Genomic DNA, 20310 nt, shown 5'->3' with positions numbered 1-20310 from the left:
ATTCCTGGGGACTGTTCACATCCCATATGTTCTTTTAATAGTAGATAGTCTGTAGTTGTAAGATTTTGGAGTGTTACAACTTGCACTTCTCCTAATTCTTGGTTGAGTTCCAACAGTATAGATCCAGTCAAATTTGTTATTTTACTGTATGCACAGGCCAGCATAGATATCCCCTTCTTCATTCCCATGGCAAGTCCCGGAACCGGTGGGATGAATGCAGCTATAGCTGTAGCAGCGCTTGGCTATTTCTTGAGGTTTTTTGATGATCATCTTCTGGTATGAGTCTTCCAGAGAGTGCTGATGTTGGAAGTTCTTCTTCATATCGTATCTTAGTTCATTTTCTGGGTAGCCAAATTAGGCTTTGATCCTCTGTATAAATACAAACAGACCCTTTACCTACACTTTGATATGCCCTTTATACCATTGTGTAGAACTCATTGGAGGTCACCGCACAGGAACTGCTTTTTTTTTCTAAGAGAAAGGAATATTATCAGAAAAATATACCTCCATAGCTGATCATCTGACACCCTTTAAGTGATCAAAATTAAGGATATTTAAAGCATGCATTAATTGTTGATTTATAGTTAGTTTTATCCTATCAGGGAGTAATCCCCCTTTTTTTTCTTTTCTTTTTTTTTTGTTCTCATTAATCTACACTTACATGAAGAATATTCTTTTTTCATGGCTTTACTAGGCTCTCCCCTATACCAGGTCTCCCCCTATAAACCCCTTTACAGTGCTTGTCCATCAACATAGCAAAATATTGTAGAATCACTACTTGTCTTCTCTGTGTTGTACAGCCCTCCCCTTTCTCCCACCCCCCCATGCATGCTAATCTTAATACCCCCTTTCTTCTTCCCCCCCTTATCTCTCCCTACCCACCCATCCTCCCCAGCCCCTTTCCCTTTGGTACCTGTTAGTCCATTTTTGGTTTCTGTAATTCCGCTGCTGTTTTGTTCCTTCAGTTTTTCCTTTGTTCTTATACTCCACAGATGAGTGAAATCATTTGGTATTTCTCTTTCTCCGCTTGGCTTATTTCACTGAGCATAATACCCTCCAGCTTCATCCATGTTGCTGCAAATGGTAGGATTTGCCCTCTTCTTATGGCTGAGTAGTATTCCATTGTGTATATGTACCACATCTTCTTTATCCATTCATCTATCGATGGACATTTAGGTTGCTTCCAATTCTTGGCTATTGTATATAGTGCTGTGATAAACATAGGGGTGCATCTATCTTTTTCAAACTTGATTGCTGCATTCTCAGGGTAAATTCCTAGGAGTGGAATTTCTGGGTCAAATGGTAAGTCTGTTTTGAGCATTTTGATGAACCTCCATACTGCTTTCCACAATGCTTGAACTAATTTACATTCCCATCAGGAGTGTAGGAGGGTTCTCCTTTCTCCACATCCTTGCCAACATTTGTTTTGTTTGCCTTTTGGATGTTGACCATCCTTACTGGTGTGAGGTGATATCTCATTGTGGTTTTAATTTGCATTTCTCTGATGATTAGCAATGTGAAGCATCTTTTCATGTGTCTGTTAGCAATCTGAATTTCTTCTTTGGAGATGTGTCTGTTCAGATCCTCTACCCATTTTTTAATTGGATTATTTGCTTTTTGTTTGTTAAGGCGCATGAGCTCTTTATATATTTTGGATGTCAACCCCTTGTCGGATATGTCATTTATGAATATATTCTGCCATACTGTTGGATGCCTTTTTGTTCTATTGATGGTGTCCTTTGCTGTACAGAAGTTTTTTAGTTTGCTATGGTCCCACTTATTCATTTTTGCTTTTGCTTCCCATACCCAAGGAGATACGTTCATGAAAAAGTTGCTAATGTTTATATTCAAGAGAGTTTTGCCTATGTTTTCTTTTAAGAGTTTTATGGTTTTATGACTTACATTCAGGTCTTTGATCCATTTCGAGTTTACTTTCGTGTATGGAGTTAGACAGTAATCCCATCTCTTACATGCAGCTGTCCAGTTTTGCCAATACCACGTGTTGAAGAGACTGTCATTTCCCCATTGTATATCCATAGCTCCTTTATCATATATTAGTTGACCATATATGCTTGGGTTAATATCTGGACTCTCTACGGATCTGTTCTTGTGCCAGTACCAAATTGTCTTAATTACTGTGCCTTTGTAGTAGAGCTCGAAGTCGGGAAGCATAATCCCTCCAGCTTTATTCTTCCTTCTCAGGATTGTTTTGGCTATTTGGGGTCTTTTGTGGTTCCATATGAATTTTAGAACTATTTGTTCCAGTTTGTTGAAGAATGCTGTCTGTATTTTGATTGTATTGAATCTGTAGATTGCTTTAGGCAGGTTGGCCATTTTGACAATATTAATTTCTTCCAGCTTGTTGAAATTTGTAATTATCTGACAAGTTTATAAGTGTACAAATAATATCAGAAAACTTACATGGTTAAGGTGTTTTACCATAATCTCTAACCTACACTAGAGAGCTAAGTTATACTGGTCCAAATTTAACTATAAAATACAAATTTAAAAGAAAATTCTAAGTGGAAACATGAAAGTCTGCAGAGTGCTGAAAAAAAATGGCCTCCATAGAGTAAATTAGGTCTAGTAATTCTCTACAATAAACAATTAAAACAAACAAACAAACAAAAAAAACTGAAACAACCACCACCTTCTGGAGAAGATCAGAATGCAGAAAAGCAATCATGTGTTACCTAAATACCTAGTATTCAACAAGATGTACTTACTGTATGGCAACAATAGGAAAGAGTGAGATGTATGCAGGAAAAAAGTATTCTTCAAAAAGATTTTTCTTAATGGGCTCAGATACTAGGCTTAGCAAAGAAACCATTGAAAATATGTTCTATAGAGTCACTGGAAGATCTCAAGGGCAAATGTGATCTGGCAGAACAAGACTCAGGAAGCATGAAGATAGATCAATAGAGATTATCCAATCTGAAGAACAGAAAGACAAAAGAATGAAAAAAAATGAAAAGAGCATCAGAGACCTGAGGAAAATATCAAGTGTAGCAACATAGTTGTAACAATGGGAGCAGAAAACAGGGGCAGATAAAAATTTCAAAAAATGATGGCCCTAAGGTTTGGAAATTCTATTAAAAACACTATTACACTCATTCATGAAATTCGTGAATAATCTACACCTGGGCATATCAAAGTCAAACTACTGACACCCAGATTTTAGTATCATGTCTTTGATTTCTGTGAAGAATGTCTTTGGTATTTTCATGAGAATTGTATTGAGTCTGTAGCTAGTATGGATAATTTAATGATATTAATTTTCCTTATTACCTGAATGGTAACTTTGCCAGAGTGTTCAGAGCTGGCAATTGTTATGTTCAACATATGGAGTACATACCATTCACTTCCAACTGGCCTGTACTGCTTCTACTGAAAAATCTCCTGATGGCCTAAATCTGCTGATCCTTTGCAGGCTATTTTCTATTTCCTTCTTGCTACCTTTAAAGTTCTTTCTCACCGACAATTGACAATTTCATTATAACACATCTTGGAAAATAAATTTGCATTGAGAAAATAAGGAGTTCTATCAGCCTTATGGGCGTATATAGCCAGTTCTTTACCCAGGTGTGAGAGGTTGTCAGGTATTTCTTCTTTAAAAGTATTCTGTACCCTAACCCCCTTTCTTCTCCTTCTTGTTTACAAATCATTCGTACATCACCTTTCCTAATAGAGTCTTGTAATTCTCATAAAGTTTTTCACTTCTTAAAAATCTCAGTTCTCTCTCTTCTTTCACCTGAGTCATCTTTAAATTCCCAGCCTCCAATCACTTGTTCTCTCCTCCATGTGTTCTGCTTTATTTCCAATCATTTCTAATGCATTCTTCATTTTGATATTGAGTTCCTCAGCTAAAGAAGTACTGTTTGGCTCATTTTATAATTTCGATTTCACTGGACAAGTACTCCTTCTGGTCACGAATTTTATACCTGGTCATTGAATTGCCTTTCTGAGTTTTATTTTGGATCACTGAGAATTGTGTAACAGCTATTTTGAATTCCTTATCAGTTAGGTCATGATTTCCCATGTTTTTGAGTTCTGTTGCTAGGGAATTCTCATTTTCTTTTGTGATACCTTATCACCAGGATTTTTCATAGTATTTGATGAAATGTGCCCCTGCTGTCCTATTTAAAGCAGTAAACATCTTTTTTAGTTAGAGAAGACTATTTAATTTGATTCTAATTGTTCTGCGGGTTGGAAATTAGTAACTTTTCTCTTGTTCCAGAGTGGGGCTGTCTAGCACAAGTTTCTGGTTTCTCTCACGGAAGGTGACTGGTTCCTATAGTTGGCAGTGAGCTAGAACACATGGTGTGAAAAAAAAGTTGGTGGCAGAGTAGTGTGGAGTGTGGTCTTACCACCTGGGGCTTAGACAAATCATACTTCTCGGAGGGCAGTCCCAGAGGTGCATGGGTTCATGTCTTGCTGAAATTCCCAGACAGACAGACAGCAGGAAACTTTCTCCTTCAATTCCTTTTGTCTGTCCTCTTCCTTTCCATCTCCTAGTCCCTTAATTACCTCTTCAGAAATCCAGGTGCTGCTGAGGAGCTACAGATCCCTCCAGCTGCAGCCTGAGAAACCAGGTGTACTTTCACTTACCACGTCTACTCTAGTAGCCACCACTGACTCTGCTACTTCTTACCACTAAGACCCCCTTGGCTCCACTGGCTACCCAATTTCCAGTCCACTCACTCTCAGATTCACACATGGATGGATATAAATCCTGTTGTGCTGGGCAGAGGCATTTTTGCTTGGTTATGGATAACCAATCAGTTATAACTCCAAGGGGAGGGACAAAGGAATGGCTCATGCTGCCAAGGGGCTGATGTCACTCCATATTTCTCTCATTTTGATGGGGAGGGGTGATTGAGAGATTGAAAATAAGGGATCTCTTTTCTCTGAATTTTTGTCTAAATTGGAACTGTGATAAGATTAAAATGCAGTACAATTGTCAAATAAAAAAAGCAGGAACAGAGGAAAAATTAGGCCATTAACCTAAGGCCACATGCCAAGGAACAATAATTTGTTTTTCTGTGAAAAGTATTTCTCATTCTAGAAGAGTGGGAGCATCATACCTGGAGGTCAGCATTTTGTCATAGGTCAGTCCAGTCTGGATGAACTTAAAGCTCAAAGACGTACACATTCTAGTACCCAAACTCTCTCACTCAAGTTCCAATTCAATTTTGCCAGTGTAAGCTCCTTCAGCCCAGCTTTCCAACATCTGTAAATTCTGGGAAAATACAAAAGCCCTACAAGCAAGCTGAAGATAACAACAGATTGAAGTGAGACAAAACAGGAAGAGGTGGCCAGGGCCAGGGATAAGTTTTCCTGGATTTTGTTTGTTTTCTATTTGGGCTCTTTGGTCCCTGGAGCTAGTCACAGATGCAGAGCAGTACTGGAGACTAGAAATGCAATAGAGTCTTTAACCCCTAGATGGCACTTATGAACACAGCATTTTCAAGAAAATTTCAATTTGAATGATAGTGATCAAGTCTTTTCAATGTCAGAAGACATATTTTGATTATTAGCTTTTATATATACACTGGTATAAACAGTCTCAGGAATACAACCTGTGCTTAGTATTATGAACAATTAATTTTTTATGAAAAGGCAATAATGTATTTTTATGTTACAGTAATTTAGGATGCAATTCTCATTAATCTCATTTTTATCATTCAAAACCATGTCAGGTTGGCTTGGGCATGGGCTTCTTTTGTTTATTTTTAATCATAAATATCAGGAATAATTTAAAGAAAAGAAAATTTTCTTACTTGCTCCACCACAAGCAGTAGTCTTTTCAAGAGAGTTAAGGATTAATACTCTTGACGTATAATGGCAGGACTTCCATGGTTTCCATATTTGCAGGAATATTTCAAAGAATATTCTTTATGCTTATTCATTAGTTAATGGATTTGTTCCCTAGAAATGCCTCCTGTTGAGACAGGGACCATGGGTGTAGTCAGAGTAGGGTGAGGGCCTCCGGAGGGGGGCAGGGCAGGATATTTGCAGTCAGAGCAATGTAACTACATGCAAGGAAACCCCCCTTCTAAAACTCTATGTTAAATATTGAGCTCTAGAATCATTCTTCAGTGAGATCAGTTAATGTTCCCCAGATAAAGTAGAGTAGCACATGTTTTAGTATGCTAATCATTTGTAACCATGTGTAAGATTCACTTTAGCATACTAAAAGGCCCAGGCCTATGTGCTGTCTTTCCTCCTTCAGATCTGACAAGGTGATTTTGCAAACTGAGCAACTAACTTAGCCTGCAGACCCAGCTGTAGGCATGGTTAAAGGCAGGAAGAATCCCATCTTAGAGATAAGATTGCATTTTAACACCCAGGAAATTCAACAGGCAAGATTCTTTAGCAAGTAGACAATACCTCAGCCCACCTTGGGGCCTGGGTAGGCAGCCTTTTGATGTGCTCCTGGACCAAGGAGCCTTGTCCCAAAGAGAAATCAAGGCAGGAAATTCCTTATGTTAATTTTTAATATTCAGGGGCCACTTAACAAGTCCACACCCCTAAGTTTTTTCATGTTCTCAAAAAATCCTCACTGCCTATAAAACCCCCTAGACAACTCACCTCTACGGACTCCTGTTCCCTCCTGGCGGGAGCCGGGAGCTCTGTCCTTTCACTTTATCTCCAAATAAAAGCCTGTACCTTGCTCTGCTACCTTGACTGTTTGTGAAGCTCATTCTTCAAACAAGAACCCCGGCATCACTGTCATTGTTTCAAATTCAAGGCAAACCTTAGATTATGTTATGTCCCTTCATTTTCCTACAACCCAGTAAAGGGGTTACCCTCTATGACTCAGCCATATGTGCAGAAAAAATAACCAGAGAGATTATTTTCTAGTTTGCATACCCAATCTATTCCTCAAGTCCTCCTTTCCACTATTATAAAAACATATTAAACCTACAAATTGAAGATCATGTACATCCTCCAGTGTTAAACAGTGACTTGATTTAATTTACTTAAGATTATTTAAATTTTCTTGTCAGAGCTGTCTCTCTGCCTTTAACAGATGTTCCCAAATGGGTAAACAACACAGAAGAAACCTAGGTGTGTACATATTAGCAGAGGAAGGCCGTTCTAGCTCACACACATTGTTCTGTCTTCTGGAGCTTGGTTGCCCTCCAATAAGGTGTCCCTGTTGCACCTTGGCCTCTAGCAAAGGTGTCTGTGGCATGAAATGGCAACTACTGCTGGTGACTATGGACCATGCCTTTGCCTAAAGTCTATAGTTTCTCAAGGTCCTCCTCAAGAGCCCTCCCTATCCCGGGTTTCCTCTTGTCAGTAGATTGTCTTAGGATCTCCTCATACTTTACAGGAGCTTCATAGAATTTCTCTGTACCTAGAAAAACAGTTGTCAAACCTATCATGTCCCCATATCTTTTATTTTTAATACCTTTCCTTTCTTCTTCTTATGCTCTTTTTTTACATTGAGGTGTAATTTTTATACTGTAATATTTGTGACAGGTAAATGAACAAATGACAGATTTTATAAAGTACATACATTTTCATCAACCCAGAAAGTTCTCATGTACCTCTTCCAGGAAATCTCCCATATATTAGAGGCAATTTGATTTCCATAATAAACATAAAATAGCTTTTTTGCTTTGAAAAAGTGACATAAACAACATCAATCATCTTGTGCTAAATGTTAAGATAGATGAGATTCATCCATATTTTAATGTGGACCTTTAGGTTGTTCCTTTTTATTGCTGAGCAGCATTCTGCTATATAACTCAATTTCTCCATTTACCTGCTGATGGATATTCACTTAATTTCTAGATTGAGACAATTACAAATAAAGCTACTTTGAATATTCTATCTCTATTCATTGACATACACTTTTATGCCTCTTGCATAAATACATTACTAGTTCATGGAATAGATGTATGGCTTACTTTATAAGAAACCCAGTTTTCCAAGAGTTTAATTCATTTTACATCCCCAAATCATGAGGGTTCTCATGAGTTGTGGTTCCTCCACATCCACACCAAAATTGGATTCTCTGTCTTTTTAATAATAGACCCTCAAGGGAGTGTAAAGAATTTTATTGTGATATTCTTTTTACTTAAATTTGTAATTCCTTTACATTCATAAGATAAAATCCATAGATAACATGACCTAACTATGTGTGCAATTAAAAAAATATCAACATAATGTCCTAATTGGAAAAGAGAGATGAAGAGTGTAATAATATAAAATATTATGCACTGTATAGAAAATACTCAAGATTTACCACACTATAAAACATATATTGCTTTGATAATTCATGTAGGTTGTGAAGCATTGTTATCACCAATGTTTCAAATGTTGAAAAACTCTTGGTAACTTTCTAAACACAGCATAGTACAATGCCTCCCCAAATTATCCATAAATGCATTCTTAAAATATTTATTGCTTACTAGTGCAGCACAAAACAAACTTTCAGTTTATAAACAAAATGGAATTAGTTCAACACTAAGGTAGTTATATGGGTTTTTCACAACACAAACAGCCAAAGTAAAGTTAGAAAAGTGGAGGTTTCAGACAGTTTTTGGTGCTGTGGGACTGTTCTCATACCAGAAAGTGTCCAGTAAAATGTCCTGGGTTCTCCCCATCTTGATATGTTGTGAAGACAAAAAATGTCCAAACACATTTCCAAAGCCCACCAGAACCACTTTCCCAGCACCACTTGGTGTTTGGGGGCAACACGGGCATGAGCTCAAGACCCATCCCATCAAACACTGCCCTCAGCAAGTCCTGCTCTGTGGCTGTCCTGCTGTGGGACATGAAGTTGCTTAATTTAAATCATTATGTAAGATGTTTTAGGTTGGGTCCTCCCAGGGAACAGACAGAGATGGGCATGCAGAAGGGTACTGCTCTCAGGAACATGGCCCCAGGGGAACTGAAGGAAGGATGACTGGGCAGAGGGAGAGGCTGGTCTGCAGTGCAGTGCCAACAAAGCCACAGCTGAGCAAACAGGAAGCTCAGCAGCAGGGAGGCCCTTGAGAACTGTTCTAACTTGAGGCTGTCTGGCTGTTACAGATGCCAAGGCAATATTTGTGCAACTGTGGCTAAAGGAGGTGCCACCCACACTGCTAAATACTGCTTTCTTTTTGGTGGATTTTGATTAAATAATGATGATATAATGCCAAAAGATGAGGAGCATTTGTCTTAGTCTCCTTGGGTATTTAAAACAAAATACCACTGACTCAGTAGCTTACAAACACAACACCACAAATTTATTTCTCACAGCTCTGAGGCTGGGAAGTCCAAGATGACTACACAGGCAGCTTCACGCCTGGTTAAAACCCACTTTCTTGGCTGTCCTCCTACAGTGACCTCACAGGGCAGAAGGGGTAAAAGGGAATTCAAGGGTCACTTCTGTAAAGTCACTGATCCTATTCATCACCTCCCAAATGTTCTAACATCATCCACTAAGGTGTTGGGATTTCAAAACATGCATTTGGAAAGAGACACAAACCTCCAGTCCATTCAATATAATTTAATCATATAGGGGCAGGTGGAATCATGAGCAATGGGAGAGCTGGGAGAGATTTGTAGACAAACCCCTGAAAAGAACTTCCCTGATAAATGGTCAATTTTGTATATGTTTAGTAGTTTTCCTTTTTAAATAAACTTTTCATGTTAAGGAAATACTATAGTACCACCATACAGATGAGGAAATTCAGGGTAAGAGGGTAAGTGACTGTTTCCCAATCTCCCACAATTAAGAAGAGCCTATGATTCCCATTCTCACACTTTTTCACCAGAACCATCTCATAGATGTTCACACTATGCAGTGCATTAAAGGTTAGTGGTGAACTGAAGCATTAAGTATTAAATATCAAATCTTCACTTTTCCCACCTGTGTGCAAGCTTCCTGGTGCTACTCCAAGTGTGCTGGCTCACTATCCATTGACTTCCAAAGGCAGAGAGAGAGGAATCCCAATTTGCCCATGTAAAAATTACATACATACAGGGACATTTCCTGTCTCAAATAGAGTCCCACAAAATTAGCTGATAATAGCCAGGGAAGAGGCAAGACATCGAATGCACATCTCTGGGAATATGCCTAACAGTGTCCTCGATGTCATTTCTAAGAGCTTGGCATCATTATTTACCGATTAAAACAAACACACTTGTGAACAGTTCATAATGTCTTGAAGGCCTTTGTATAAATAGAAATGGATCCATAGGTTCTTTAAAAACAAATGACAGAATACACACCCAAATTCACGCCAAAAAGTGTTTTAAAAATATTTTTATCCGCAAAGCATAGGTGGAATATTACAAGAATCAATCTATTAAAGATACAGAAAATTTGGAGTATAGTTCATTATATTTTAATGATACATCACATTAGGTGCATTTGGACTAGGATGGCCACAGCCCAGAATCTACCTTTCCCATCTTGGGCCTGTGGCAGGAGTCCATGCTCCAGTAATTTCTGCTTCCTTAATGGTTTTAGCTGAACTAATTGTTTGGGGCTGGCAAAAATTTGGCTTCATTTTATTTGTCCACTGATTTCCATACTTATGCAAAGAATCCCTCCTTACCTACAGCTCCACATGATTCCACCTCAGTGCTTGCTCCCTGAGGTTCTTGGGGATGGATGCCAAGGGAACCCACATCACCTGTGTGAACTACCAAGGAGGTGAATGCAGCCCTTGCTTCAAATGCAGAATGTAAGAAAGTGCTTAAAACTCGGTAATTAAGAAAAATATTTTTTTAGTGTTGAATTTAAAAACCAAAAATTACTGTGCAACCCATGAAAAGTGACCTATCCAAATTTAAATGGCTACTGATGTGCCTTTACCTCAGATGTCAGTGTGGCTCTGCCCAGAACGGTTGGTGATATCATGGAGAGGTTACAGATTCAGAGATGAGGACAAACCTTGTGGGGAGAAGCAGTGCTTGTGCCCAACAAATATTGACTCTGTTGCTGGAAATGATTCGCGAGTGATCTCTATGTTTAAAGAAGTAGATCTTAAAGGGATATAGATTCACTGTAATTTTTTTAATGAGGAGAGTAGGGAGTTGTTGAGAGAGAAGATGTACACTGCAACAACCAAACCAATGAGTTATTAATGAAATCTTGGTAAAGGTCGGGGAACAGCCATACAGAAGAGAAATGTGATAGACAATGACTAAGGGTCTAATTACCACAATATCCTCCAATGATCTGATCATAGTAGGTTTGGAGAACTGATTATTTTATTTATTTACTATTCCCAACCTACAGGTTGGGAATTATCCTGACACTGAAAATACTTTGGAATTTATTTTAATCCATGTGACATTTGTTTTCCCATCAGATTCTCTCCAGGTAATGCTTGTCTCATGAGGAACTCGTGACAGGGCTCAGGGAGCATGGAACTGATGCTCGTCCTGAGAGGCTGCCGGAAGCCCTGGCCGGTACATGTAGGAGATCCCTGACAGCATAGATTGACAAGTAGTCCTCAGGACTTTAACACCAAAACTAATGTGTTTAGGTTATTTAGCAACATCCCTGGCTTGTCTCACTTCATATCTGCAGCACCTCCACAACCCTAGCCAAAAAATGCCTCCAGACTGGTCCAAATATCCTGCAGGGTGAAAATCACCTCCATTTGAGACACACCAGTTTAAACAAAAACAGAACCTGAGCACAGAGAGGCTGATGTGTAATAGAAGAGACAGTCCACACATTCCTCTTCGTCTTACAAGGAGGGTAGACACTGAGGGGGAGTAGACTTACTGATCTGGAGGTCAGTAAATGGGCCAGAGGTTGCCTGGGGCAGAATGTTGTTGAGGTTTCTGAAGAGAGAATAGGTATCAAATCATCACTTTGAGAGGGAACAAGTGAAACATTTAAAGAAGTAGAATTTGGAACTCTTGCCATAAATTTAAAGACTTGACATAACAGTAAGACACCAGTTTATGGATAAAAGTAAAGGATAGAATGGGAAGATGCAAGGGCCTACAGCAATGAGTTCCCAAGAATAGACCAACTATAGACAAGACAATAGAGAACACAGAGGTATTCTGATGATTTGAAAAAGCACTTGCCTTCAAAGACATTTATCAATAGAATCCTAACAATGTTCAGATTATGATTCTGAACTGGATAAGAATTTAAAGAATAATGAAGGAGAAACTGCTGGCTTCAGAAAACTGCTAACAAAAGATCAACATCATCAGGAATTAATTACATGGGACAGAATAATTGAGGCTGATTACAATTGCTATGACTTTGGCTTGAAATATTGTTTGTTTTCAGTGTTTGTTTCTCCATATTTAAGGAAAACTTTTCTCATTTCTATTAAGCAATCATCATCTTCGTAATGGTTACCTATCGGAACATGGTGAAACTATTACTCTGTCACCTCTCCTGATCCCTCTAGAATTAAAGAAACTCTTAATGACCATTCTATTTTTTTGATAATGTATTTATATTATTAAGTTCAATAAGATTTGGTTCCACTTCTAACAGAACAAAATTGGAAACAATGGTGAAATTACCAATGTTTTGACTGGAATGTCATTCATAAGAGAGATACATATAGGCTCACAAATGACCAGAGAAGTTGTTTGTCCTAGGATCCTGTCTCAGAGTCATTGAAGAATGAAGCCAACAGATAAGGGTTTGGATCAACAGGCAAAGCTTTTAATGAAGAGTAAAAAGAAAATATGTCCTGCCAATCAAGAGGGGCTCCAAGAGAGAATGCCATCAAGGCTGCAGTGTCTAGGGTTTATAAGCACAAAGTAATTTATACGATTGGGGGCTTATTGTTCAGGTATATCTGGATTCAAAAAACATCTCCCTTTTATTTCAGGCTGAAATTTCCAGATGTCATGGTTATGGCTTCTTGTTTACTGCAAAGCCTTGATCATAGGTCTCTATTGACTGCAACTTACTACGACCTTGAACTCTGTCTGCCTTGAAATTTACAGGGCCTTGAAATGTACAGGGTCCTTGAACTCTATCTGTCTGTGTCCCACTAACACCTGCCTCACAAGTAGCAATATATATTTGGAGTATAAACAATGGTGCTCACCCTACAGCCATCCATGCCAGCAGTGTGTGGGGCTAATGCTAACAATGTTACCTCAGCGGTACCTCCAGTTCCCAATGCCTTTTGGTGGTTTGATTTTAATCCTCCAATTCGTGGATTTTTCCTGTGTCCCATTGCAGGCAAGTATGGGTTCTAGTAGCTCAGTGATATCCTTCCCCTCTTCAAGACCAACCTGGGAGTGGGGCTCCCACCAATACTGTATCTCCATTTCTCCTGCTATTTTTTATGTGATCTTTTTATCTCTCATTTCACATAAGGTGTTCACCAAGGCCTCTGTTCTTCTTGGGCATGAATCACACTCTATTTATGTGCAGATTCGCTGTGTACCTGGGAGGAGATGGGCTCACGTGCTTTCTATGCCCCCATCATGGACATGTTCATATGTTCTTGAATTTGGTTTGCTAATATTTTGCTGAGAATTTCTGCATCTGTATTCACCATATACATTGGTGTATACTTTCCAGGTGGTATTTTTATCTGGTTTTTGAAATCAGGATAGCAATGGCCTTGAGTGCTGTGTTTGGGGGTGATCTCTTCTCCTTAATATTAGGAAAGAATTAGTGGAGGAATTGTGTTAATTTTTAAGTTATTGGGTAAAATTGTCCACTATGATCCTTTGCTATCTTTGGGTTACTTCATCACTGACTCAAAGTCTGTACTTCTGTTTGGTCTGTTCATATTTTCTGCTTCCTCCTAATTCAGTCTGCCTAGGTTGTTTATTTCTAGACATGTACCCATTTAATTTCATAAATATAATTTGTTGATATATAGCAGTTTATAGTAGTTTCTTACAATCTATGTATTTTTATGTTCATTTCCAGTAATTTTATTGCATTGTCTATTTGTTTTTCTTAGCAGTCAAGCTGAAAGTTTTGTTAAACTGTTTTATCTTTGAAAAGAACCAGGTTTTAGATTTGTTGGTCTTTCTGTTGTTTTTCTGGGCTCTGTTTTGTGTATTTTTACTCTTTCTTTATTATTTCCTTAATTTTACTGCCTTAGGGCTCAATTTGATATTCTTTTTCTTTATCCTTGAGGTGTAAAGTTAGGCTGTGTTTTGGGATCTAATTTTGAGTATATGCATCTTTTGTTAGAAATTTCATTCTCAACTTCCTGATTATAACACATAGGGTTTGGTATTGTGTACATACATGTATACTTGTTGGAGATACTTTTTTATTCCCCTTTTGATTAATTTTTGTCCCATTGGTTATTCATCAGAATTTTGTTTAATTTCCACATATGTGTTGGTCTTCATTTCCTTTTGTTATCTTTTTCTAGTTCTATAAAATTGTGGTCAGAAAAGATACTGGGTATATTTCCAACCTTCTTAAATTTGCTAAGCTTTGTTTTGTGTCTTATCCTATGATCTAAACAAGAAAATGTACTGAATAGTCTGGCCTATGTTCTGTCTGCTTGAGTTTGGCTGCTTTCCATTAAGACGTCTCTTGTTATGCTTGGGTCACAAACACAGGTGTCCATTACATGAACCTGGCAAGTTCTGCTTGTCTAAGTGGATGTTGCTCTACCTAAGGTCTGTAGTAATTCCTTCTCATGGGTCTCTCATGCCCATGCCAGGTCTCCTCTCATCGGTAGATTCTCTTAGCAATTCTTCATCCTTTGCAGGAGTTTCACAGAAATTTTTGTGTAAAGAAATAGTTCTCAGTTCTATCAAAAATCCATTTAGCTTGTTATTATTTTTTCCCATTTTATCACACTGCTCTTTGTTTACGTTGATGTATGACAACATACTATAAGATTCATGAATGCTGACTGTATAGTTGATTGATTTTCTCAAATATACATTTCCTTCTACTCAGAAAGTTCCCATGTAACATTTTCTAGGAAATCTCTCATACCTTAGGAGCAACCATTGCTTTTTCTCTTAATCATCATAAACTGCGATCCCTGTTCTAAAACTTCATATGAATGCCATCAATCATCTTTGGCTAAACATACAATTGTTGAGATTCTTCCTTGTTCTAACATGGACCAGTGGTTCATTCTATTTTATTGCCAATAACATTCTATTGTGTATATGTAACACACTGTGTCCATGTGTCTTGGTGAAAATTTAGGTGGTTTTCAATTTGGTAAAGCCATGATTAAAGCTGCTATAAATATCTGTAAAATATCTTTTTTACATATGTCAACATATCTTCTGGTTGAATACCTAGGAATGAAAGTATTCAGTCATAGAGCAGATGTGTGGATTATTTTATAAGAAACATCCAGTTTGTCAAAGAATTTCCACCATTTGACATTCTCAGCATTAATGTGAATGAATGCCAGTTGCCCCATTTCCTCACCAATACTGTGATTGTCAGTCTTTTTAATTGTAATCATTCCAGTGAATGTAATATATTTTACTGTGATTTACCTTTTGTTTTTAATAAATTGTAATGCCTTTACTTCCCTAGGAAAAATCTACATAACGTGATTTAACCCATATGAAATTTGAACAAAAGAAGAGTGTATGTCCCAATTATAAAGGGTAAATAGAAATCAGTGAGTGATGAAATACAATAGTATATATTTTGTTGAAAGACTCAAACAGTACTACACTATAAGACATACTAAAATGGCCATATCATTGACCATATAACCAGAATACGACAAATGCAAAAAATGTTAATTCATACAAATGGAATTGCATTCCAAATGAATTGCTTTGGAAATTCACCTATTTTATGAGGCACTGTTATAACCAATGTTTTTTTATTCAAATGGCAAAGAGCTCTTGGTGCGTTTCTCAACACAATAAACTACATTCTTCAATTTACATGGCATTTGTTATCTTACAACATTCAGTGCTTATTAAAATTGTGTAAAACAAACTTTGAGCACATATGCAAAATGGAATTGGTTCAATACCAAGGTAGTTATACAAGTTTTTCACAGACATGAATGGCCAAATACACATTAGGAAATTGGGCAGGATACAGAAGGGTTTTCTGCATTGTCAGAGTGTCCTGACACCAGAAAATGTCTAGGATCCCTTACCTCGACCATCCCTGATATATTGTGACAACCACACACTTTCCAAAGCCACAAGAACTCCTTCCCGAGCACTATGTGGGTCTTTGGGTATCAAAGGACACAAGTTCAAGACTTGCCACATCACACATGACCCTCAGCCCATTCTGTCCTATAACAGTTTGTCATAGTTTCACGATGCCACTATAATTCAAGACATTATATCTGATGTAAAAGGTGGTTTTCTTCCAAGAAATTCACTGAGATCAGCTCTCAGGGACAATGGCCTTGAGAGACTGGAGAAAGCATGACTGGGCACAGGGAGAGGCTGGGTGCAGTGCAGTCTCACCAAAACCACAGCTGATCAAACAGGGATCCCAGGGGCTGTGGTTCCCTTCACAACTGTCCTAACTTGAGGCCTCCAGCTGCTACAGAAGCAAATGCAGGGCAACATTTGGGCAAGTGTAGCTAAAGGAGGTGCCACCAGCACTGCTAGTTCTTTCTTTTCTCCTGGATTAGATTTTTTTATGAAATTATGAGAGATGAATATTGCCTTCATCTTGTCTGGCTAATATAAAAAAATATCAAAGATTGGGTGGCTTAAACAGTAGATTTTTCTTTCTCACAGTTTTGAGGCTGGGAAGTCTAAGACTATAACACCCATAGATTCATGTCTGACAAGAATCCACTTCCTTGGCTGTCCTCTCACTGTGCACTACTTAAATGAGCACAACATCAATACTTGCTGCAACATATGTAAACTTCAGTGTCTAGAAAAGACAAACCCATGTAGCTTAATACATGCTGGATCTGTGACATGGGAATAGGGATTAGCTGTTAGAGGACACAAAGGACTTTGTTGAGTTGATGGAATTGTTCTACAACTGAATTGTGGTGATGGTTGGACAACCTTGGAAATCACTATAAATCATTGAATTGTACTCATGCAGTAGGAAAATTTTTTGAAATATAAGTAATCCCCCAATAAATATGTTTTAAAAAGAGCTGAGAAAGTTCATCATATATACAACTCAAGGACTAGAAACCAATTTTCACTATAATATTGTCTCTATAGAAGCTCTTGATTTCAGGGAAATTACTTTCCCCTTGTCAGCCTCCCACCCCTGAAAGCAGGGAAAATGTAATGGTGGAGGAACTTGGAGTTCAGCTCAGGATTCTCACTAACTCAAAAATTTTAACATGGTGGCGTTCTGTCGGTCACAGACCTTCTGACTTCTTAATGGATGCTCTTTTTATTTTATCTTCTGCTCATTTGTCTCACACAAGTGAAAAACCAAAAAACTGGATGAGAATAAGTAGCAGTCTCACAAAAAAAACATTTAATCAGCCATATGGTCAAGTGTTGACCATCTTAAACTACTTACAGAAATCAATAGGAAGATGAGAACCTTTATTCTTAAAGCACAAAGACATTTACAATTAGAACTGTCTTACATGAGTAGATTTTAAGTTTCATTGGAAAAAAATCTCTGAATAAAGCTGTTTCTTTACACCATATAAAGGATTGAGTTGGCAATCTACTTAAGAATTCATTACAGGTATTTTGGACTTCAATTTTTTAGAAGGCTTAATGAAGAGAATGAGACTTCTTGTTGACCATATCACAAGGAAGCTATGGATTTAGATACGAGAAGGACAAACCACATGAGGAAAGTAGTACTTGGGCCCAGCAAATATTGGTTATGTGGCTGGAAAGGGCTCTTAAATGATCTATCTTTTAAAGAAGGAAATCTTTCAGGGAATTAGAATCACTCTAATGTTCTTATGATGAGAAGAGGGATTTGTTAAGAGAGAGGATATGCACTGCAACAAACCTAACAACAATTAATGAACTCTTGTTAAAATTTGAGGAGCAATTATGCAGGACACAAATGTGATAGAAATGACAGTGTGGACAATTTAGTACGATATCCTCAGCTGATCTATTTACTTACTACTGTCAACCTGTCAGAATTATCCTGGCAATGGAAAATTCTCTGGGTCTTATTTTTATTTAACCCAAGTGATGATTAGTTTCCCATCATATTCTCTCCAAGTAAAACTTGTCTCACTGAGAAACTCATGACTGAGCTCATGGAGAATGGACATGGTGCTCATCCTGAGATTCAGGCAAGAAGCACTGGTGGGTACCTGTCAGAGATCTTAGCAATATAGATTCAAGGAGAATCCTCAGGACGTTAGTGCTGAAACTCATGTTTATGGATAAACTGGCCTTTCTCTTGTTCTGTATTCTTTCTCTTTTCAGAAACTTTCTGTAAATTATTAAGAAATATAAAATATAAAAATTTATAAACAATAATGGTACATCACAATAAATCTAGAAAGGGAGCAATTATGCCTTGTTCATTCAAGTAAAAAATAATAATAAATGACATTCTGGGTTTCCAATATTGAATTATATAACCAAAACAGTCACTTCAATTTATATTTTAAAATTGTATACATTGAGTAAGGGACATTTCATATTTCAAAACAAATTACTTTTCTGGCAAGAAACCTAACCTCATTCTGAAAAATCAGTATCAATGTAACACTATAAAAACTCTTACCCAAAAATTAAACAGTCTAAAAGAATTGCATTCTTAGAGTCATCAAATCCAACTTTTTCAGTGTGTTCCAGTAAAAGAGATTAGGTAATTTATAAAAGCTAGAAACAGGTTCTAAAACCTGTTTGTAGACCACTGATTAAATTTTTAAAAACAATCTGGATGAAGTGGTTTCATCGAAACATAAAGATACAGGTATACACACATACACAACATACACTTTTGATAAAAATCTGATCAATGCAGTTCAAGAGAAACATATATAAATTTACTTAAAGTATGGTGACAGTCTACCCACAAACCTCAGACTTCTGAACCTTACCCACAGTCAAGAAAATCAGAATCTTTCTGATTTGGGGCCTTGAAGTCTAATTTCATACACAAACCAGGAAATTTATGTACACTAAAGTTTGAAAAAATTGCTGTCACTGTAAATGTGTGTTTGCTTGAATTAAAACCTTTGCCACAACTTGGGCATTTGGAGGTGTATTGGGAAACAGATTAATGTGAAAAAAACAAAATATGATTTCACATACACAGGATCATCTACTTAATCAATTGAGTTCTAATAAAAGATTGTTACAAATTAGAGATCAGAAATCATGGTTTCCCATGGGTGAATATAGGTTCATCAGTTGATCTCTACTCCTAGAACACATCATAATTTAATAACATAATAACAAAAATAATTTTTTATGTTAATAAGATGACTGAAGCACATTCAAGAACATGATAAAGGAATGATTTATATGACAATGTGAGTTACAGCTTTGGAAATCAATGCACACAATACACATGTCCTCAGTAGGCTCATGCCTTGGAGTACCTAATTTACTTAAGAGATATCATTCTCATGCAACACTCATGTTGCCCTGCAAATGTATTTGAGGGTTAAATATACCAGTAGTTAAATTCCTCCACAAAATATCACCTGACTTTTACTGCTACTACAGTGGAAAGTTAGACAACTTGCGCTCTTTGGAATTGAATAGTGGCCCCCATAACAGGTCAATTACAGCAGTAGATAAGTAGTTATGGTGATAAGCATTATACACTTCATCATAAAAAATATGGTTAAGGCTTCCTGTCTTGTTCAGTCAGAACATAGAAAGTCATGAGAGGCCAATGTTCCCTTGGCAAAAATATGATAAAAGACAGCAAAGTACAAAAATTATGTATTTAAAAACCTTAGCTCTCTGTAATTAATAAATACTAAATTAACTAAAATTCCAAAGAGGAAAGAGCCTTCTGCAGGTTAAGTATCCTTGGTTCCCTTTCCTGGGTACATTTGCTAAATCTACTTTAGGCCAGATTCTGACACCCTAGTGCCGGAGGCTAAAGAACTAAAATCAACACCTCTGCAGAGAAGAATGTCCAAATGAAGGGCTGAGGAGAAAGATTTTTCATGTTCTCAGTGGAATGTGGATGGACCAGAGGCAGACTTTAATCAAGTTAAAATGGCAACTCAGACTAAACCAAGTTAAGCACTAATTTGGTACGAAAAGCTAAGGGGAAAGTAAGATTTTCAGCTATGGAGTCAGACAGACAAGGGTTTGAATCATAGTGCTAACACTTACTGCTTATTTGCTCTTTAGAGTTAAGTTTACTGTGCTCTAATTCCTATATGCTCATTTATGAAATATCACCGACCTTATAAGGATTTGTTAATAATCTTGCAGAAAATTCACATAAAATTCTAATGCCAATATCTT

The sequence above is a fragment of the Manis javanica genome, chromosome 13 (assembly GCF_040802235.1).
Source record: "Manis javanica isolate MJ-LG chromosome 13, MJ_LKY, whole genome shotgun sequence".
NCBI lineage: Eukaryota > Metazoa > Chordata > Mammalia > Pholidota > Manidae > Manis > Manis javanica.
This window is presented reverse-complemented; position numbering follows the sequence as displayed.